This window comes from Maniola hyperantus, chromosome 23, assembly GCF_902806685.2.
Source record: "Maniola hyperantus chromosome 23, iAphHyp1.2, whole genome shotgun sequence".
NCBI classification, from domain to species: Eukaryota; Metazoa; Arthropoda; class Insecta; order Lepidoptera; family Nymphalidae; genus Maniola; species Maniola hyperantus.
Genome location: NC_048558.1, coordinates 6,968,807 through 6,992,327, shown reverse-complemented (window position 1 = coordinate 6,992,327; position 23,521 = coordinate 6,968,807). Strand labels below are relative to the sequence as shown.

At 36.2% G+C, this 23,521-nt stretch overlaps 1 protein-coding gene and 1 long non-coding RNA gene across 5 annotated transcripts in view; both read left to right on the top strand.

Annotated features, from left to right (window-relative positions):
• Positions 1-23,521, top strand: part of LOC117993153 (solute carrier family 41 member 1-like) — a 99,457-nt gene that overhangs the window by 25,493 nt on the left and 50,443 nt on the right. Inside the window, exon 1 of one of the 4 annotated variants that reach the window (XM_034980898.2) lies at positions 872-1,152. The exons of 2 other annotated variants lie outside the window; for them this stretch is intronic. The gene's annotated coding sequence lies outside the window, so the exon portion shown is untranslated. Of the gene's footprint in view, positions 1-871; positions 1,153-23,521 lie in introns of those variants that run through there. One more of the 4 variants, XM_034980896.2, reaches the window with a different exon arrangement.
• LOC138403985 (uncharacterized) lies at positions 7,152-9,228 on the top strand. The gene is made up of 3 exons (XR_011238099.1): positions 7,152-7,365; positions 7,857-8,048; positions 8,602-9,228. It is a non-coding gene; the product is annotated as an uncharacterized lncRNA (long non-coding RNA).

Here is a 23,521-nt window from a genome sequence, read left to right as displayed (position 1 = left end):
CAAGGAAATTTAAACTTTATTTGGATGTGTCATAGGGTGGTTAGTAAAATTTATCTCTCTCTGTATCGTATTCTTCATTTCTGCGGGTCACGACGTCTTTATTCCTCTTCCAGGTTATCCCACTTTCATTTAGACTGCGTCATCACTTACCACCAAGTGAGAAAAAACACGATTGTGATTGCAAAAAGTATGTTAAGGTAGATATAATTAATTATAATATCTAAGATTATGATATAAGATAGAATCTAATCAGTATAAGTTATGATAACTAGAAGACTAATTACTTTAATACGTTGATTTCTTCGCTATCGCTAACGTCAAAGCTCTACAATTTATCAAAATTATAGATTATTGTCTTTTTTGAAGATCACCCTCGAAAAGAGCTATTTAATACTGTACAGAATGGTATTTTTTTTTTCATTTATGGTATATTGTTACCCTATAACGATTATAAAAGAATAATCACTTTACGCATAAAAGTTTTTAAAAAAACAGCGTTCAAGCACTAAATCTGAATCAATAACATTAAAAGGTAACAAAAATACTTAAATGCATCTTAAGTTTCAAAATGATTATCTTAATATAAGTTTTTTTTAAGTTTAAGTTTATAACAGCTGTCACTATCCTAAGCACGCAAATGAAAATTGCGAGTTACTGATATTTTATTCAAAAAAAAGGTGAAAAGAATGGTAACCCTACACTTGAAACCCGCCAAGTTCACACGCACGTACAATGACCGGATTTTTTTTAAACCGGTCCACTGGTGCTCGAGTTCGCGACTGAATTCCATTCAGCCTATCAGACACCGCTTTGTATATTTATCATTATCACCGATTGAGTTGTACACCTGATATTAAGGCAAAGATCGCGAACTTCAACGACAGTCAGCTCACAGCCGTCGCACGAGTTATACCTGTCAAATGTAAATGTCAAATGTTCCAGCGCAAAACCCGCGAAAGATGTAATTGCATTCCGTGTTTAGACTTTAGAATAACTGAATATAGACTGCATGGGTTAAAAGAACTGACCAGTGTATATTTGTAAATATTTATTTAAAGTGTTTTTGTTTAGTGTAAATAATTTAATTTTAAATCTATAAAATCCTGTGATATTAGTATTTAAGTAAGAGCGCCGGAGGGATTAAGACCGCAAGTAAGTATTGCATGCTAGCTGTTTTATGCTTCTTTTTTTAAAATAAGGGAATGCTCAGGTAGAATGAGTGACAAAGGCAATGCCTCAGCGTTTATAAGTTGAGTTGAGAAGTTGCGGACATTTCTTCGTCAGAAAAAAAACCGCAAAACGTGTGTTTTTGTCATTTTAAGTTCAGAATAGAAATAGAAATATTTTTATTCCAATAAACTTTAACGTCTTTTAAATCTCAACTCATAAATTTCAATATCTTTTAAATCAGCTTTTAAATCAGCTTTTAAATCTTCAACTGAATCTACCACCTGGTTCGGAATGCCCTTCCTCGGAGAAAAAAATTCGTCTGTAAATATTAATAATAATAATATCGAATAATGTAATATCGAAGCTTACCACTCTGATAATAAGTTTTAAAATTTATGATACCGATTTAAATATTAGGTTCGTACCTAAGTAATAATAAATAATAACAGCTTTAATGACGTCAATTTGTGCATATATCATAGCCATATTTTGCTTAGTATGCAAATTATAAAAGCGTTAAATTACTGAGTTGTGACTCTATAATTTTTGCATGTATAATTTTGAGCACTAAAATTATACCTACATCTCTTTAGGTACCTATTATTCCGTTACAATGACATGGCGAAAGAAAACTAGGTATAGAGTGGTATAGGTGGTATACACACATCCCAGAATTAGTCCCGATATGAAATAGGAATATGGTGTCCCTATTTAAATTTCTTTTACAAAAAAGAGCGTTAGTAAATAAATAAATAATTTTTTTTTCAATTAAACTTTTACAGGTACTGGTTCGGAATGCATTTCCTACCTACTAATTAAAATAAACAAGATTTTTTTAAATATTTGAAAATAAGTATAATATTTAATAGACAACAAGAATTCCTTAGATTCTATCTCAAGTTCTTGATAACAGACCTGAAAGAAAATATACTAACAGAAATCTCAGTTTTGATGAAAAATATTTTCTCTACATTACCTACTCCTAGCACGAGCTTCGCTTAGTTGGAGGGGAAAGGGGAATATTCGTCACAATTAACGTGGCCTTAATATTCTTTACAAAACTAAAAATAAATTAAATTATTATTTTATTGGAAGTGCAAAATAAATCACGTCTTCTAATATACTTTTAGAATGTAATTTTCGAATCTAAGCGCGATTGATAACAGTTTTTACGATTGATACTTAAAACGATAGAATAATAATTATGCCAAAGGCTTCTTGGAAAATCTTGTTTTTAAATTATCCTCATTCAGAATCTTCACGTCAGGAATTTCTTATTCTTTTAAATAACAGATGAGATAACTAATTTTATTATTTTTTGTTAGTTTTAAAAATATTATTGATACAAAATTATATCTACCTCGTTATTACTAAAATTAAAGTTTTTTTTGCTCAATGCATTATTGCTTTCCATTTCTTTTTTAATACCTACACGAAAGTGAATAGCTAATTATTTATTAGCTGATAATATATGATAGGCTCCATAATACAATTAATCCATCGCCGGCCCACTACTGAGCGCGCTTCTTTCGCTCATTCTTCTCTCAGAATGAATTAATGGGTTTGTTTATGTCCACCATTCTAGCCAAGTGCGAACTTTTGATCATTAAATAGGGGGTTTGAAATGTATGTAGTCCACGCGGACGAAGTCGTGGGCTAGTCCTACTTACTCAATCACGCAAAAACGGCTGAACGGATTTGGATGAAATTTGGAATGGAGATAGATTATACCCTGGATTAACACACATGCTACTTTTTATCCCGGAAAATCAAAGTTCCCACGGGATTTTTAAAACCTTATTCCACGCGGACGGAGTTGCGGGCATCAGCTAGTATTTTATAAATTGAAACTTTCCGATAAAATTTCTAACAAATTTATATTGATAAAATTCCTAACAAGCAATTAGTAGGTAGCTACAAATCATTACCAAATATTCCACTAGATTATCTAATCAGGGCTTAAAAGTGACAATGAAATAATTAATTCATAGTTTTTTATTGACTTGTAAACAGATTTAAAATCCTAATCATTAAGTTATCAGCTATTACCGGTATTAAATCGTAAGGCTAAATTACGACGTTAAAACGGTATATTTATAAAAAGATGACTCTTACAGACAAATACTTATGTGTTAATATTAGAATACATATTTTATAAACCGTCCTCGGTTAAACCAACCAAAAAATGTATCGAAATTGAGTTCATGGTTTCGATAACTGAATAGGTAAAACTTCACAACAAACTTGAATTCATTTTCCAAGCAAAACGGAGTAAAACTAATAACGGAAGTAGAATTCAAAGTTCGTGATTTCATCGTAACGGTACAATTACAGTAAAGTTTCAAAAGCTTTCATTCAGTTTTTTGCTTCTCCTGTAAACTTTCATTTCATACAATTACATCGGTTTATCACCTATTCGCATGTAGTCCCGTTGTCCCCGTTAGCCGTATCCCCGTTAACGGGGACATCGGGATTTGAATAAAATTATTAAAAACTTATCCCGTTGTCCCCGTTGTCGTTTCTGTTTAACGGGGACAGCGGTATTTGAATAAAATTATTGAAAATCTATCCCGTTGTCCCCGTTCTCTATTCCCCTTCAACGGGAACTGCGGTAAATGAATAAAACTCCTAAATTGAAATGGTGGTATTTTTTCAACGACTTACCCTACCTATAATTTTCTACTTATATAATTACATCAAGTAGGTATGCCGAGTACAGTACGAGGCAGAAAGAAATGTACATCGGTCTTTAGAATGATATTTCGGCTTTGTAGAGCGTTGTCTCTGTCACTCATACCTATATGACGTTTTGTCGGTCTCACCGACTGAGACAATGCTCTACAAAACTGCTATGTCCTTCTAAATGTCGATGTTTTTTTGTGAAATTCTTTACTTTCTGCAGCGTACTATAATTAAATAACCTTTATAGACACACAAAGAAAATAGACTTTCTCTAAGTTTATGATTAGTTTATTTAGATAAGCGAAAACCTACATCAGATGTAGGTAATTGTGATTTATCATTCAATGTTACAATTGTAGATATGTAAAGGCCAGAACTTACAATAGAAGTAAAATTCACACCGCGCACCTGATGTGTAGTAAGACACCAGGTACACGTAGGTATTATAAAAAATTGACTAGTGCGAGTCGGTCTTGCCCATAACACAGCCATAACAATCAGTACCCTTATTATAAATGCGAAAGTGTGTTTGTTTGTTGGTTTGTTAGTTTATTGGTTTGTTGGTTTGTTGGTTTGTCCTTCAATCACGTCGCAACGGTGCAACGGATTGACGTGATTTTTTGCATGGGTATAGATAAAGACCTGGAGAGTGACATAGGCTACTTTTTATCCCGGAAAATCAAAGAGTTCCCACGGGATTTTTAAAAACCTAATTCCACGCGGACGAAGTCGCGGGCATCAGCTAGTATAATATAACACATAACAAGAAAATATATAAGGTTGAACCGGCTCCTTTAAAAATGAATGGGCTCTATGAGTGTTTGGTTTACTACCCCTATTACTTACGTGTCATTTCGAATGTAATCCTATTGTTATTGCTAATGACGGTCTCAAGTGGAAACACGCCAGTTAATATTGAATGTACTATACCATAATTGCTACTGGATAGAGACGTTTATTATGTTACAGCAGGTAATAAAACTTAATTATATTATCATAATTAATATATTTGTACAGCTGTTTTATGAGTTGAGTAGTCAATGAAACAGAGAATGACATGACTATTTTAGCGTTTAAACTATGGTGAGTGATTTCCATTATACGTATATATAGTATATTTCAAACGTCGACTGGATACGTGAGTAAAGCCGGAGATATATATACTATTAACTATATAATGGTAGGTAGGTATGTCTAGTGGAAGACTTCAGCCGTAGCACAGAGTAGCTGTAGCATTGTAATACCCTACCGGTAATGACGTACCTACCGCCAAGCGATATAGCGTACCGGTACGATGCCGCGTAGAATCTGACACACATAACTTTAGCGTTGCATTTCATATAAGTATTTATTTAATTCGTTTGACTGTTACATACATGGTAATATATCTTAAATTAATTGTACGTTGGAGGGTACTTGTGACGACGCATTTCAATCAATTTTCTATTGTTAAGCAACGTTGACTCAAGTCAGTAACTGGATGGGTGACCGATTTTTGAGGTTCAAATTTGGCCTATTTGAAATCTTATTGTATGCAGAAGGATCTGCGAGGTACTTACTGGGATCCTGACGTATTATCATCCCAAGAAAACTACCATTATGTGATTAATGGACAGGGATCACAACCCTCAACAATGAGGAATACATAACCGACACACAGATTTTTTTTTTTTACATCATCATCAGGATCAACCCATCGCCAGGTCACTATAGAGCACGGGTCTCCTCTCAGAGTGAGAAGGGTTTTGGCCATAGTCTACCACGATGGCCAGGTGCGGTTTGACAGACTTCACACACCTTTGACAACATTTTGGAGATTTCTCAGACATGTAGGCAAGGGCGGATCCAAGGGGGGGGTCACGGGGGTCATGACCCCCCCCTGGGCTGCGTCCAGGACCTAGGTGGACCACTAATTAAAATTGTTAAACATAATGTTTTTTATATTTTTATATACCTAGATTTTATGTAAGTTCCTTCAATACTTAATCAATTTAATATAATATTTTGTATGATGGCAAAAACATTATGTTCTTGCGAACAAACGCATCCAAAGGAGACTGCCCACCACTGGTATCGCTAGAGATATAGCTGTACACCGAAATGGTGAAATTAGTAATTCCTGTTTTTAATTTTAAAAAACATTTAAAATGTTACGAAATAAAAAAACAGCCGTATAATTAGAAACTGACCGAAATAAAAGTAGTTGTTTTGTCCATTTTCCTGACATTAGCAAAACATGTAGTGACGCGAATCAAGGAATCGATAAGCTTAGGTCGATTATGATGACGTCTTGCGATTCCGATTATTACTTTCATGCATCAATCCTTATTACAATCGCAATAATTGTTGTGATTGGCTGAATTTTTGGTATTCTTGTTGCAACAATGCAAATGCATTATAGGCAACAGTAAGCACGCCTCAACCAATCAGAAGTGATTGAGATCGTTACATTGTAGCGGACATTAATTAACAAAATCGAAACAAAATCGAGCCCCTGTCGTTATTACAATAGTAATAGAATTATTATGTTATAGTCCGCGACAGGTTGAGATGGCAATCGGGGTATGAGGTGAGGGGACGCCCCGCACACCCACCCGCATTCGCACGCAACGATTAAACACGGGGGGTGGGGGCGGGTTGCGTTCCCTTCCCGATTGTCATTTCAACCTGTCGCGTAGGTACTATATTCATATTGCAATGCATTGTAGCAAATAGTGAGCGTCAACAAATAGGTGATTGCGATCGCGACATTGTAGCTGTAATTTCACCGTAATCAAGAGGTTGTCGAATGTCAAATCTAAATGGTGAATCTTCAAAAAAAAGATCGATTTTTAGATCGATTCGAATCGAAATCTGAGGAACGGATTAAAAAAAACCGAGGTCTGGAATATTTATTTCGCAAAAATAAATCTTCGATTTTTTTCGATACCTATATTTTAATTATTAAATAGTTCAATTGAATTAAAGGTAAAACATGCTGTAAATTGTTTAATGACATCAAATAATTACTAATCATATTCTAAAACCCTTTTTAAAAATAATATTATACCAATGTTACCCATGTGTAGTATGTTTAATATATGTACTTATTTTATTTTAGTAGTTGTTTACTATTTTTATATTGCTTCTTTTTTACTCTGTTTGCGTGAACTCAATCTAAAATAAAGAAGCAAAAATCGGAACGTAGATCGATTTTCTTGTCACAAAAATAGATTCTTTGAAAATCGATATCGGATCGATATGACATCCCTAATGTCAAATAAATTGTTTGTTTTTAATTCGTTCTCTGTGGTTGTTTAGCTAAAGCACAGAACACTATTACTGCTGTTTAATTTTTGTTTAATCACTATTTAATAATTAGACAAAGTGATCTAGGAATCTACAGACGCCTAGTTAGTTGTAGACATAGATAATACACATATTATGTTATGGAAAATCCATCATGTCGTCATCCATTCCTTCCGGGACTCTCCACTGCGACTTTTGGATCTTGGAATTCACCTGCACCAGTAGGTAAGTAATAAATAAATAATTATTTGGTTTATAAGAGTGTTAGGGCAGAGTGAAGTAAAGTGAGGAAGCTTTCGGCTTGATTCTGAATCGACGATATGTCAAATAATAGGTTAAGGTGACGTGAAAACGGTAAATCATGGAAAATAGGGCTACATTAGAGCTATTTGCGTGATGTCGAAGCCTCGACGTTTTATTAGAAGTAACCTAACTGTCGTGAAATGTGGTTAGAACACCTTTTGAGAACATTACGGAGAACTCAAGCGTACAGGTTTCCTCACGATGTTTTCCTTCACCGTTAAAGAAAGTGATATTTAATTGCTTAAAACGCACATAACTAACAGTTGAGTTGTGTCTTTGTTTGTGTTGATTGTGTGAGTCGTTGTATCTTATCATTATTCACTTAATTAACTGATTAAAAACAATTAACTGATCAAAGAAGAATTGCAAATGCTTTTGAAATTATCTAATATTGTAAATATATGATTTGACAGATTTCACATGAACATGTCATTTGCATGGAGTGTTTTGGTTCATCACAAAAAGCTCTCCGAGCCGGGCTAGCACCTGCTGCTTTATTTGGACACAGAGTGCGAGTTATGCATGTGGCATATCTCTACGTCCTCGCACAGCCTTCAGACTCTGAGGAAAGAAATATTATTCTGCGTTGGATTTCTGCACACTTGGTATGTATAATAATGAAAAGTACTACTTACCCATTAGACAGCCTATACAGATGAAGTGGCATATGCAGATATGTTACCCGCTTAAATACCTGTATTTTACCAGTCATAGTACCTATACTATGTACATTCAATCTGTACTGTATGAACTATTATCTGTACATGTTGCAATTTATTATCTGTACATATAGTTATGTATTCTGTGTGTGTTATTTCGATTTGTAACTAGTAATTACTTAATCATCATCATGATCAACCCATCACCGGCTCGCTACAGAGCATGGGTCTCCTTACAGAGTGAGAAGGGCCATAGTCTCCCATGCTGGCCAAGTGGATTGATTGGCATACTTCACATATCTTTCAGGACAGTATAGTGAATGCATGCAGGTTTCCTCACGATGTTTTCCTTCACCTTTAAAGAAAGTGATATTTAATTGCTTAAAACACACATAACTTACACAAGTTAGAGGTGTGTATACCTATCTTATCATCATTCAATTCACTTAATTAACTGATTAAAAGCAATGTTTAACATATAGTTATGTATTCTGTATAGGTGACGCCTCGCTGTGGCATGACGCCGCGTGCATCGCTGCGGGCTTAGGTGTTCCACGTGAGCGCGAGGCCTTCTACACGTCACGGCTAGACGCGGTGCCTATATGTGTGCTACCAATGCCAGTGCGCAGCTAGCGGACACCCATAGTATGCGACAGGTCAAGATGGCAATCGGGGTATGAGGCTGGGGACGCTCCGCACAGCCGCACGTCACCCCGATTGTCATATTGACCTGTCGCGTTCTATAGAATGCTGCCGCATCGTTGCCGACGTAGGACGAAAGCGTCAAGCTAGTGCCACCTGAGTAGGTACGACAGTAGTGCGACAGGTGGGGTTTGAACCGGCGACCCTTCGGATTTCAGTCCACACCTTTTAACTGTTGAGCTATTGAGGCTTCTATAATACAGATTTCTTTAGAAATATATTTAATAAAGAGAAATATTTCAGTAAAACGTAAGTTAGCAGCGAATTAACAGTTTCGAAAATTCTAATTTCGGAGGTCGTTCTTCACCATATTTCTGCGGAATCCGGTGGTTTAGATTTTTTTTAAATGTGTAATTAAATGTAATAAAACTATCCTAAAAATTAAGCTCTATTTTATTAGTGGACAACTTATTTGGTAGCGATACTGAGTCCCATAGTCACTTGGGCAATGTCCTTTGAATTTTACCGCGCCACCGCTACCTTTCATCGAGATGTCACATTTCGTGTGTCGTTCTTCAATTATTGAAGAACATCACACGGCACTTGCCCAGGGCCCACGATCGATTGGGGCCCAGTAGTCCCTGCCAGATCACCAAACTATAACAGACCAACCGATATTTTAATACCCAAAAACATATTTATTTCGATAAAATCAACGGTCAAAAAAGCCATCTCAAACAAAGGACCGTAGAGATTGTTAAATAGTCTTATATCCGATCTTTATTGCCTTTACGCAAATGATAGAATATTTCATTCTTTTTCACACTTTTTAAAAAATTCCCGACAGTAAAAACCTCTAAAAGTAAAAAATAATATGTATTATATACCTATAATGTATTGGTCGGATTGGTCCTTTACGTTTATTATTTATAGTAAAGTTTTTATTATCCAAGCGCTCGTTGCATCTGGGGACCCCTAAAGATAATAGAACTATTCTTTATACAACAGATGACTTTATAGTTTTTAGTACAAAATTTTTGGCATTTATCTATATCGTAATACAATATTTCTGACATTTATCTTTTCTTTTTTGTAAATAATGTCATAAATTTTGCGCTCGCTTCGCTCGCACGTACGGTTCACTACGATTAAAAATCCCTTCCGAGATGCAAGCTATCACTGAGTAGTACCTACCTACCTACATTTGGCCGTGAAAAAGTACCTAACAAGATGATAGACAGACAGAAAATTTCGCGCTCGCTTCGCTCGCGCTTTTGCTCTGTATTAGTTGTTGCCCGCCCGCAACCTTGTCCGCATTGATTTAGGTTTTCAAAAAACCGTAGGAACTCTTTGATTTTCCGCATAAAAAGTGTATGCAGGTTTCCGGGACGAAAGCTTTCTCTGTGCAGTACCTGGTCAAAAAGATAGACCGTCAAATGGTAACAGATAAGTAGATAGACACGCTTTCTCATTTATAATATTAGTAGCTACCTTATGATTTTTTCGTGAATATATGAAAAATTTCGCGCTCGCTTCGCTCGCGCTTTTACTTTATATTGGTTGATGCCCGCAACTTCGTCCACATAGATTTAGTTTTTTAAAATTTCCATGAGAACCCTTTAATTTTCCGGGATAAAAAGCCGTTTCCGAGTGTAAACTATCTCTGAATAGTACCAAATTTTGATTTAGAATATGGACTTTGAAAAGGTAACAGATAGATAGAAACATTCGCATTTATAATACGTCTTGAACGTGACTTATCTGCTTTCTTTGCCTATTCCAAGAAAATAGTACCTACTCTGTCAAGATCATAGGGGCCCCGTTATTCTAATGTGCCCAGGGCCTCCAATAGGTTAAAGACGGCCCTGCGTGCGGGTGTGCGGGGCGTCCCCCCCCAACCCCCGCTCGTCATACCCCGATTACCAACTCGACCTGTCGCACGAGGTCGAGATGTTGTGACTTGACCACGACTATGTGACCCCCCCCTGGCACCAAAGCTGGATCCGCCCTTGCATGTAGGTTGCCTCACGATGTTTTTCTTCACCGTTTAAGCAAGTATAGAATAGAATAGAATAGAATGTTTTTTTATTCATGTAAACTTTTTACAAGTACTTATGAATAGTCAGGTAGTTTTAATTTACCACTGGTTCGGAATGCCGTTCCTACCGAGAAGAACCAGCAAGAAACTCGGCAGTTGCTCTTTTTAATTTTTCAATTTACAATGTTATTATATGTGTGTAGGTATATGATATTTAATTACTTAAAATGCACATAAAAGTTAGAAGTGTGTGCCCGGGATCGAACCCCCAACCTCCGATTAGGACATGGACGTAGGAACCCTTCCAAGTTAGATTTATTTATTCAAGTTAGACTAGAATACCGATAGAATCAAACCCAAGACTGTGTACTCGTACCACTGGCCACTGCGTCACAGGTCATTGGACCTTTACCAAGAAGGTCAAATCTGTATCTAAATATTTTGATTAATATTTAGAATGGATAACAATAAATTGTTTTAAAGAAGTATCCTTCCTTGAGCGTGGTTCGAAAACTAATGTGTATGCCTACACATAGTCTACATACCTACTGTATTATTTATAGACTATATCCATACTAATCCATACTTAATATTATAAATGCGAAAGTGTGTCTGTCTGTCTGCTAGCTTTTCAGGGCCCAACCGTTCAACCGATTTTGATGAAATTTTGTACAGAGTTAGCTTACATCCCGTGGTAGGACATAGGCTACTTTTTATCCCGGAGAATTCACCTAAATCCACGCGGACGAAGTCGCAGGTATCATCTAGTTATCTATATAATTTAAGTAAAAAATAGACACTTGACAAATGCTATAGACTACGGCTCTATAGCATAGAGCCGTAGTCTGTTTTTAGCGTTCCGTGCCTCAAAAGTAGCAAGTACAATTACCTACTAAAAAAAATTAGTATGGATGGCGTATGCCAATTACACGTCTCAAGCGTGCAGTCCCTTGTACGCATTAAGTATTTAATTTATAACCTAAAAATAAAAGCAAACCATTCAATTAATCATTCAGGAGTTACAAGACATGCCACAAGACCTGTTATACGAAAGGTCGAGGAACCTGCAACGGGTGTGTTATGCCTTATCCCAAAAAACAGGAATTAAAAATGGCATTCGGCTTAAGTAAAATCTCTTACTTTTAAACCGGAAAGTGATCTTATCATTCGGTAATTTTAGTCGATTTTTAAAAAAACCGGCCAAGTGCGATTTTGCACGATAAATTAAAAACTGTTATGCCTAAAAATAAATGAAAATCTGTTTTAGAATGCACAGGTAAAGCCATTTCATATGATACCCCACTTGATATAGCTATCTTACTTCGAAAATTTAAAATACTAATTATTAGTTAATGACCACAATTTTTTTGTGTGATGTAACCCTAAATTCACGATTTACAGATTTTTCCCCTAATGTCTGCTATAAGACCTACCTAACTGCCAAATTTCATGATTCTAAGTCAACGGGAAATACCCTGTAGGTTTCTTGACAGACCGACAGACAGACAACAAAGTGATAACAAATAAGGGATCCGTTTTTCTTTTGAGGTACGGAACCCTAAAAACTAATAGATTAAACTGATGATTACTAACTATATGACACCTACCATAAAAAACGCGAAAGGACAAATAAAAAATAAATTCTATGATTTTGTAAAAGTTTACGAATTACGATACATTGCAAATAAAACATCTGACTGACTTCAGAGGTCAACGAACGTTACGTTAGTAGGTTACTCGGGCTCAATGCCGCGTCGTAAGGGGGCATTGACCCAAGTTTTGCACGCTATACATTGCGGGTTTGAAAAATACTAAATCACTAAAACTACAAAATGAGGCAAATGATTATTAATATTGGATTGTGTTTAGGTAGTATAACTTATAAGTAGAGCGTAGCGAAACCAATAATTAATCTATGTAGTACCAACGCTAAGTTTTTGCTAATATGCTCATACAGATAATAAACTTTTGTTTTTAAACTAGCTTCTGCCCGCGGCTTCGCCTGCGTGGCCTACAGGAAACAAATGGCATTATTTATTTCAGAAACAAACATTATAACATCAGGACGCGCACTCTGAACAGCACCGAATAACACATGTAACTGACACCTAACCTCAAGAAAAAACCTAGTTTCCAAATTTCAAGTTAATAATATCAATAATTAAAACTTTCCCATGCAAACTTTCATCCCCTATTTTAACACCCTTATAGGCGAATTTTCCGAAAATCCTGAAACACGTATTTCTTCATTTGTGACCGAAAACCCAAATACCAATTTTCATGCAAGTAACTTGAAAAATGACGGACTTTGATACAAACTTCCATCCCCCATTTAACCCACTTAGGGGTGGAATTTCGAAAAATCCTTTCTTAGTGGATACCTACTCTTTACAAAGAATAGAACCTCCAAATTTCATGTCTTTAGGATTAGCGGTTTAGGCTGTGCGTTGATATATATGTCAGTCAGTCAGTCAGGCAGTCGGTCAGTCAGGACTTTGAATTTTATATATATAGATATAGATTGAGCTAATAAGACTTCAAAATTACCAACATAGTAATTAGTTAATCAGAACCTTGCACTAATAAGTAATTCTCATTTGGATGCTTCTTTTTAGGGTTCCGTACCCGAAGGATGCCAACAGGAGCTAATTGACCAAGCAAAGCGAGTCTCTGAGTCTACTTGAGTGAAATTGCACTTGTCTGTCTGTCCGTCTGTCACAGCCTTATAACTTCTGAATTACTGAACGTAATTACATACATACAATGAACAACAAATACTAAAATAAGATAAAATATATTAAGTATAAAGAATTTATAATAGGCATCAGTATTTTTAACATAACAATTAATAGATGGCGCTGTTATGGGATAATGGAATTATGTCATACCGCGAGGTCTTAGTTCGGGGCGAACCACTAGTTATTAAGCCTCCACTGTCCATACGTCGCGTCGGTCCGTTCATCCGTCTGTCTGTCAGCGGGCTGTATCTCGTGAACCGTAACAGGTAGAGAGTTAAAATTTTCCAAGAATGTGTATTTATATTGCTGCTATAACAACAAAATATAATAAAAGTTCAAAATGCCCGCTATGAAAATTAAGAAGTTAAGTCTTATTTCTTGTACGATGGTACGGAATCCTTCGTGTTCGAGTCTAACTCGCACTTGGGAGATTTTTATACGATACGGAAATAGAAATTCAAGGGTATATAATTTGCACTTTTCATTAATTTGTTGCAAGGTAAAGAAAGATGTTTGTATGCAGATAAGCAAGTTACTGACATAGTTTCAAATCTGACATCGTGTAAAGTGCCTAAAATAATGTGACTGTACACTTCTTTCGTACACATAAAATCATTGTTAATTTGTTAGGGTTTTAGTATTATAGGTACTAATAGTGATTCATCAATATAATAATATAATATGTAGAGAAACTGACTGACTGACATATTTACGTAGTACTTACGTACCTACAGCCCAAAACACTAATATGGACACAGGTTATTGAAAAGGACATAATATATTATATTTACACATACATATACATAGACACATACATAGACATAGTACACATACATAGTATATTTAGATCAGGGGTGTTGCAGATATTCACATCCGCATCCGCAAATGCGGAACATTCGCATCAATTAATGTAGAGTTTTTTCGGATGCGGATTCATATCTGCTTCTCTTCTATCTTCCTCTCGGTAGGAACGGCATTCCGAACTAGTGGTAAATTTAACTAGTAGACGATTCAAAAGCACTTGTAAAAGTTTACTTGAATAAAAATATATTCTATTCTATTCTATCTGTTCTATTCTACCTGCAAAAAAGTGGGCGGGGCCAGAGTGGCGCGTGCCTCACGCGTGTTTGCTATTTGATGTCTTCGTTCGCTAACTGACCAATCAAAAAGTGTACAATGGTACCCAACAGGAGTGTTACGTATATTCACATCCGCATCCGCAAATGCGGAACATTCGCATCAATTAATGTAGAGTTTTTTCGGATGCGGATTCATATCTGCTTCTCTTCTATCTTCCTCTCGGTAGGAACGGCATTCCGAACTAGTGGTAAATTTAACTAGTAGACGATTCAAAAGCACTTGTAAAAGTTTACTTGAATAAAAATATATTCTATTCTATTCTATCTGTTCTATTCTACCTGCAAAAAAGTGGGCGGGGCCAGAGTGGCGCGTGCCTCACGCGTGTTTGCTATTTGATGTCTTCGTTCGCTAACTGACCAATCAAAAAGTGTACAATGGTACCCAACAGGAGTGTTACGTATATTCGCATCCGCATCCGCAAATGCGGAACATTCGCATTCATTCAGAACTTCGCATTCGCATCCGCGGATATCAAAATATTGGCATCCGCAACAACCATTTTAGATTGTTCAGTCGTATTTTTATTTTCAAATAACGTTATATTATGGTTATATCGATCAAGGCAATTCAAAGATACATGACGTCAATGAAGTTATTTTTTTCATTCAGCATTTTTCACGGTGGAAGAAATAATTATGTAGTAGGTACCTTGGTGGATTGATTTGTTGCATAGTAATTATTATTATTAATAATAAACGGCACACGCCTGCTTGCAATATTATGATGTTGCATAGAAACCAACGTTGCCATATTTTTTTTTCGGTTTCGGGCAAGCAGGACTTTGCAACCCATTGAGTAAAAAGCGGGATTCTTACGTCGAAAGCGGATATACTTAAAAAACGGTCAAGTGCAAGTGGGACTCGCATACGAAGGGTTCCATACCATTTTTTAAACATTTTTTTTTAATTTCATTGCGGTTATTTTTAATTTATTTTATTAATGATTGTGGTTATAGTGGCAATAGAAATACACATGCTGTAAAAATTTCAACTCTCTACCTATTACGGTTCACGGGATACAGCCCGCAAATAGACGGGCGGACGGATTAGCACCCTCGGGTACGGAACCATCATATATGTATATAATCAGTAGTTTTTAAAATTTGTCCTTTTATTTGAGTTTCAAGTTAAATTTACATGACAGCTGTCACTCCGACGTCGTCTTAACCACTAGGTTATCACCGCACGCATCATCATCATCAACCAATCAGCGGCCCACTACTGAGCACGGGTCTCCTCTCAGAATGAGAAGGGTTTAGGCTATAGTCTGTCACGCTGGCCCAGTGCAGATTAGTGGTTCACACACTTTTGAGAAAATTATGAAGAACTCTCAGCCATGCAAGTTTCCTCACGATGTTTTCCTTCACCGTTAAAGTAAGTGATATTCAATTATTTAAACGCACATAACTTCGGAAAGTTGGAGGTGCGTGCCCGGGATCGAATCCCCGACCTCCCGAAAAGAAGGCCAACGTCCTAACCACTAGGCTATCAGCGCTCTGCTAGGTTATCACCACTCTATATTTTATACTTAACAGTTACTTAAATTAGTCCGCTGCCATTTTAGACTGCATCGTCATTATAACACTAGGTGATTGCAGTCAAGGGCTAACTTGTTAATGAATAAAAAAGGTATGGGCTAATAAGCTGCTACAACCTATATGTCCCTATTAGGTGCTTTGATGACTGTCTTCATGTAGGCACCTATCATCACCTGTGGTCTTATGAGCTGGAGGTCCCGGGTTCGATTCCTGGGAGGGACGATTTGGGAATTTATAATATCTTAATTGTCTTTGTTATTATTTTTCAAACCCGCAATATACAGCGTTTAAAACTCGGGTCAATGCCCCGCCTACGACGCGGCATTGACTCCGAGTGGCCTACTTACGCAACGTTCTTTGACCTCTAGCGTTAGTTAGATGTTTCATTTGCATTATTATTAATTTACCAAATTATAGGTTTTTTTTGTGTGTGTCATCATGTCAATCATCAGTATTATCACCTGTCTTTGCTTTTTGCCAGCGTTCTGGTTACACCCTGTATTTCACTTTTAATTTATTATTGGATTTCAATTTCTATTCAATTCATTAAAAATCATCATTTACTACTTACGGTTGTGCAAAAGGTCTCTCTTTAGTACGGGTTTTACATAATTATGCCCATATATTTGCTATTCTTATTTTGTTTAGTGTTGCATAATATTATCTCCTTAGCAATTAAAGGTAGAAGTTTATAAAATAGCATTTGGAAAAGGTATTTTACGTTGAATCAGGCATCCGTATTCATGAATTATATTACTTAGTATAGATAAGCCACTCAACATGCAAGTTCAAGATAAGAATGCATTAAGCAATTAGTCATTTAAATTGTTTATCGATTTATTTATATATCGAGTTTGCGGTGAGTTAATCGATTTTGAACTCAATTCGGATTCATTTGGACTAAATATGAGTGAGGGTTTTTTTTTTGTTTAATTTTGAATGTCTTTAGAAATGTTTGTGTTATTAGTGTAATTTTATGAGATGGCTCTGCAAAGTACCAACTTAATACATTGATTCGTTGGACCGTCGCACTAAAAGACACATCACACATTGGCGCTGGGCGATTTTAAACTTCAAAGTTTGTAACATCGGCGTAAAGTTGCCTGTCTATCGGTATTCTACAGGATATCTTTCGGAGAGTTTGCCCAAGAACTTTTTGACCTGGTTCCTCCTTCACCTTTCTACTATCGCACCGCAAGGCATCACCAAAGCCTGCACCCGTACGTAGTCAAAATTCTACGGATACGTACCAAGCGTTTTGCTTCCTCATTTCTAATCCGAACTGCTAGGATATGGAACGTCCTTCCAGCATCAGTTCATTGTCAAAGACGAGCTCATCATAATAATATAGATAAATTGCCAGCAACAGGCAGTTGGCAGAAAGCTCTAAGAAATTATTTAAAACAAAATAAGGCCACTGACTTTTTAAAACTAAATCCGGTTTTTGTTTTTATCGATGACGATAGAACATTCTTTGTTTTGAAGTTATTAAACATTTCGAATTGATAAAAGCAGGAAATAGGAGCGTCCACACAAAGCTAACTATTTTCTATACCTATATGATATTATAAAATATGCCATAGGTATAGGTAAGTATTTGTGTTTGTCAGAAACCGTTAACGACTTTTCAATTCAAAAGTATTTTACTGTAAGTATAAATTTCAAAGCCTTATTTTACCCCTTAGGGGTTGAATTTTCAAAAATCCTTTTTTAGCGGATGTCTACGTCATGATAGCTTAATCTGCATGCCAAATTTCAGCCTGCATCCATCCAGCAGTTTGAGCCGTACGTTGAATGTTGATAGATCAGTCAGTCACCTTTTCCTTTTATATATTTAGATTATAGGAAGCTTGAAGCTCCGCCTGCGATCCGGCCACGTCTGCTACCCTCTTTAAATAGTCGGCAAATCTCACATCTCGCTGGACGTTGATCTCCACTATGCCTACGTATATACGTTATAGATCGTATATGCATCTCCACTTTAATACTCTCGGGTTCCAACGGCCATCGCTGCAACGAATTACGAATATGACAAGCTTGACCTGCCCACTGCTATAGTCCGCGACAGGTCAAGATGGCGATCGGAGTAAAAGGCGGGGGGACGCCTCACACACCCACACGTCACCCACGCTCGCCCGCACCGGCAAAGCGTGGGGGCTGTCCCCAATTGCCATTACGACCTGTCGCGTACTATAGGTACTTTAACTTTCTGGTGGCTTGGGATTTATCTCAGACCTTAGTTCTCTTGCGGATAATGCTCTAACTCTTCCGTAATCAGGGAAAATAGCTAATGTTTGCTACAATATCCACTGTCAGCCATGTTTTGACCGCAGTGCTTGGCATTGCGAAATGAGATTCCAAGGAGGATAAACTCACCGCAATATAAATAATGAAGATCATTTTACACATACAATTCTATAGAAATCCTACAACTAACGATCCAGAATTAAGATTTCTCCATTTCGCGTTCACTGTTATAGCATTTCTTGAATAAATTGACCACGACTTGGTCAAAAAGTAAATAATATCTTTGATTGATCTGTACTGAACCCAAAACACAGAACTCTGAACTCGAACCGTTGCCTGTGGAATCGACGGCTTAGTGGAATTTTTATTCTGTCAAGTTTCCACCACAATATTTATTTTGAGTAGACATTTTATAAAACACCTGATTTATTGTGACTGGCTGTAACATCAAAAACATAAAGATTAATTTATTTTTCATAAAAATTAAAGTAATTTAATTAATCCTTATTATTTATGTTGTTTTACATTATTGATTGTAGAACAAACCAACACACAAATACACTTTCATATTTTTTATTTTTATGATGTTTTTTGGCATACTCGTATGAAAATCTTTCTCATATACCTAGTATAAAAAAGTATAAGTAAGTGTGGTGGTAGCCTAGTGATAAGGACGTCCGTCTCCTAATCGAATATCGGGGGTTCGAACCCGGGGTCGCACCTCTAATTTTTAGGGTTCCGTACCTCAAAAGGAAAAACGGAACCCTTATAGGATCACTTTGTTGTCTGTCTGTCGGTCTGTCACGAAACCTACAGGGTACTTCCCGTTGACCTAGAGTCATGAAATTTGGCAGGTAGGTAGGTCTTATAGTAGACATTCAGGGAAAAATCTGAAAACCGTGAACTTAGGCTTACATCACACAAAAGAAAATTAAATTGTGGTCATGAACTAATAATTAGAATTTTCAATTTTCGAAGTAAGATAACTATATCAAATGGGGGTATCATACGAAAGGGCTTTACTTGTACATTCTGAAACATATTTTTATCTATTTTTATCCATCATAGTTTTTGAATTATCGTGCAAAATGTCGAAAAAATACGACTGTAGTATGGAACCCTCGTTGCGCAAGTCTGACTCGCACTTGGCCGGTTTTTTCAGAGTTATGTGCGGTTTAAGTAATTAAATATCACTTGAACGGTGAAGGAAAACATCGTTTGGAAACCTGCATACCCGAGAGTTCTCCATAATGTTCTCAAAGGTGTGTGAAGTCTGCCAATCCGCACTTGACCAGCGTGGTTGACTGTGGCCAAAACCTTTCTCACTCTGAGAGGAGACCCGTCCTCTATAGTGTGCCGGCGATGGGTTGCTCATGATGAAGTAAGTATATAGATAGGTACAAGTAAAATAAAAAGATCTATAAAATTATAAATGCTAGACGCTTGCAAGAAGTTATTTATGTTTTGTTATGTATGCGATGCGTATTTCTGAGAATTTTTAATGTCAAATACTCCTTGTTATATTCTTATTTCTTAGAACCATTTTTTATTAATGTATTTTTTAAATAGATGAAAATGTATTAAGTAATAAAAAAACCAGTTTTATTAACGCTCTCAACTGTTTTTAGGGTGCCGTACCTGAAAAGGACAAAGGAACCCTTATAGGATCACTTCGTTGTCGTGTCTGTCAAGAAAAGAGAATCAAAACCTAGGTATTGGGTACTTCTTGGTGACCTAGAATCATGAAATTTGGCAGGTAGATAGGTCTTATAGCCCAAGTAAAGCGAAAAATCCGAAAACCGTGAATTTGTGGTCTTTTCGTGAAATGCTCACGATTTCGTCCCTAGTAAGACTTAAGGGCGTTTATGCACTTAGTCGTACCTATTCCTTTTCGAATTTGAAGTGACCGTCACACAAAACGTACATATTATTATGCTTGTGCACTCATTTGATTCTTATTTTGACGGCTTTGTATAAATACGAACCAAATTAGTGCACAAGCGTACTTACATTTTGTCTAACAGGCCATTAAGTACTAATAGTATTTTTACGAAAACGAATATGTTTCGAATACGAATGAGTGCACAAACGCTTAAGGGCTCCATCAGACGGATTGCAACTAAGCTCCCTAGATCTCTAGAATTAAGGCGCGTTTAAAGATTAACGTCATTAAATTCGTTGATAATATTAGATAACCTTTACAAAACTATAAAACGAAACGATATTAAATTACTTAATAATTATTTATTGCCTACTATAAATTTCTAGAAATAGGATAGGTATACATCAACAGAATTTTTCATTATCAAGGTTTTCAATTATTGGTTATTTTTCTATCGTCATGTCGAATCGATTTCACCTATTCATTGTTATACTAGGTTATTACGCTTAGACAATTTACATTACGACATACTTTAAAAAAAAGTAATATGCTTTTATTATCATCAGCCGTAGAATGTTAACATGTGGTATATCTAAATATATAAAAGGAAAGGACTGACTGACTGACTGATTGATCTATCAACGCACAGCTCAAACTACTGGACGAATCGGGATGAAGTTTGGCATGTAGTTAGCTATTATGAGGTAGGCATCCGCTAAGAAAGGATTTTTGCAAATTCAACCCCTAAGGGGGTGAAATAGGGGATTGAAATTTTTGTGGTCCACGCGGACGAAGTCGCGAGCATAAGCTAGTGTGTATATAAGTGGGCCCACACCTGCGCGATGGCGAGATGTTTTCATCGATTGTTTCAATTGTTCCAAACATATCTATGGTCCTCGATGGTTTTCGAGAACCATCGAGTTTTTCGAACAATCGAAACAATCTGACTTGAATTCGAGATGTCGATGCCATCTGCCATCGACCGATGACTCAAACTCGAGTCGATCGAATTAATCCAATCAATAATTCAATAATAATAACCAGAGTTGATTTTTATTTTAAGTTAATAGCTACCTTTTTGTCTTGCAAAATCAACGTTTATACGAAATTTTAAAAACCTAAATAACGATCATCTAATAGGTACCTACAAGCTACTCAAAAGAGCCTTATGTCCGGCTCTATATGAGTTTCGGAAATATCACGTCGGCTGACAAAAGTTTAAGTCCTCAACGTGGGTCCATCAGCGTACCTACAATCAATTAAAATTGTGAAATGGTAATATTTCGCCTGGCAACGGTTGCCACGTGCGCCCTTTAAAGGTCAGAGACTACTGAATGTGACGTGATTGGAAACCGTTTTTCTGGAAACTTATATACCTAAAAGCGACGCCTTTAGCTGGAAGCAACCCGTAGGCTGTCCAGTCTGTGTGCTAGCTTTTCACGCCAAGTTTATTAAAATAGGGTCGTAAGAATAAAAATGGCAGTACCTACCTATTAAAAGCGTGCGACTTTTATTTTAAACTCTATCTAGGTAATGTTTATAAATGTTATTCGAAGCTAAGCTAAGCTAAAATTCCTTGCCAAGTTGATGTTTTACAAGCAAAGAGCGTAAGAATCTCAAAGTTTATAAACATTTGCAGTATGAAGCTCTAGCTTATTCTACGTTATAGGTACGTTATAGGTTGGTTTGTCATAATATTGACTGTGCATAATGTTCATGTCGTATTTTATGACTTGTAAGTGTGCACTAAGCATACTTATTTCTCAACTTTTTTCGGCCAAGATATTATGAAAAAGATTTGACTACAGGTATCTGTCACGTACGTATTTTACGTAGGTAGGTATAATGCATAAAAAAACCGACCAACCGGCGAGGGTTCCGTACCTACTCCAGTTGTATTTTTTTCGATATTTTGCACGATAAATCAAAAACTATGCGTGAAAATAAATAAAAATCTGTTTTAGAATTCACATGTAAAACCCCCATTTTGTATTATAGTAATCTTACTTAGAAAGTTGAAAATACTACCTAATTATTTGTTCATGAACACATTTTAATTTTTTTTGTGATGTAACCACAAATTCACGGTTTTCGAATTTTTCCTTTACTTGTGCTATAAGATCTACCTACCTGTCAAATTTCATGATTCTAGGTCAACGGGAAAGCCGAAATACCCTATAGATTTTCTTGTCAGACACGACAGACGGACAGAGTTGTTTTTCTTCGTTGTAAAAGCAAGTAATTTAGTTGCTCAAAACGCACATAACTCCGAAAAGTTAGAGGTGCGTGCCCGGGATCGAACCTGAGACCCTCCGACGCGCCTATAACATTAAGTTTTCTCCGTAATATCCCTGTATCCCATCAGAGAGAAGACACGCTAATAACCTCACTTATAAATAAAACTATGACGCAGCTGTTATATGTAAACCTAATGAATATTAACTTAGCAAGTTGGAGTACCGCCAAGCTGTCTAGTCGAGCCTGAATAATGCGCTTGAACTGTCGTGCTGGCGTTTAGAGAATTAATATGAAGGTTCCTTCAAGGTTTTGCTATTTTTTTATTTCTTTATCGAAGACTTTCGTTATTTATAAAAGACTAAATAACGCCCGTGACTTCGTCCGCGTGGATTTGGGTTTTTGAAAATCCTGTGGGAACTCTTTGATTTTCCGGAATAAAAAGTAGTATGTGTCCTTCCTCGGGATGTAAGCTAACTCTACCAAATTTCATCAAAGTCGGTTAAACTGTTGGGTCGTGAAAAGCTAGCAGAAAGACAGACAGATACACTTTCGCATTTATAATTTGTATAGAAGTATGGATGGATTACTTGCTCAAATTCATTAAAGACAAAAAAAACTTAAATACAAGCTTCTTAGGAGAATTGTGTTATAAGCAGTCACTCAAAAATAATAAGTAAAGTAACCTACGTTTGATTCTCAACCGAAACTTCTAGATTACGGATTGACCTAGTCTTCGAGATTTAATACCCAGTAACAATAATAAGACAAAATTAAATTACCACATTTTTTTGTAAACCTTGACAATACAGATAATATTTAAAATGAGTCTCTTCACACTTGTCAGCGAATCACTGAGCTAATTATTTACTCCATATTTTATAACTTAATTCGCAGCATTTGCTAATGAGTTAAATATTACTGATTTGACTCTGACTGACTGACCGATTTTAACTCATT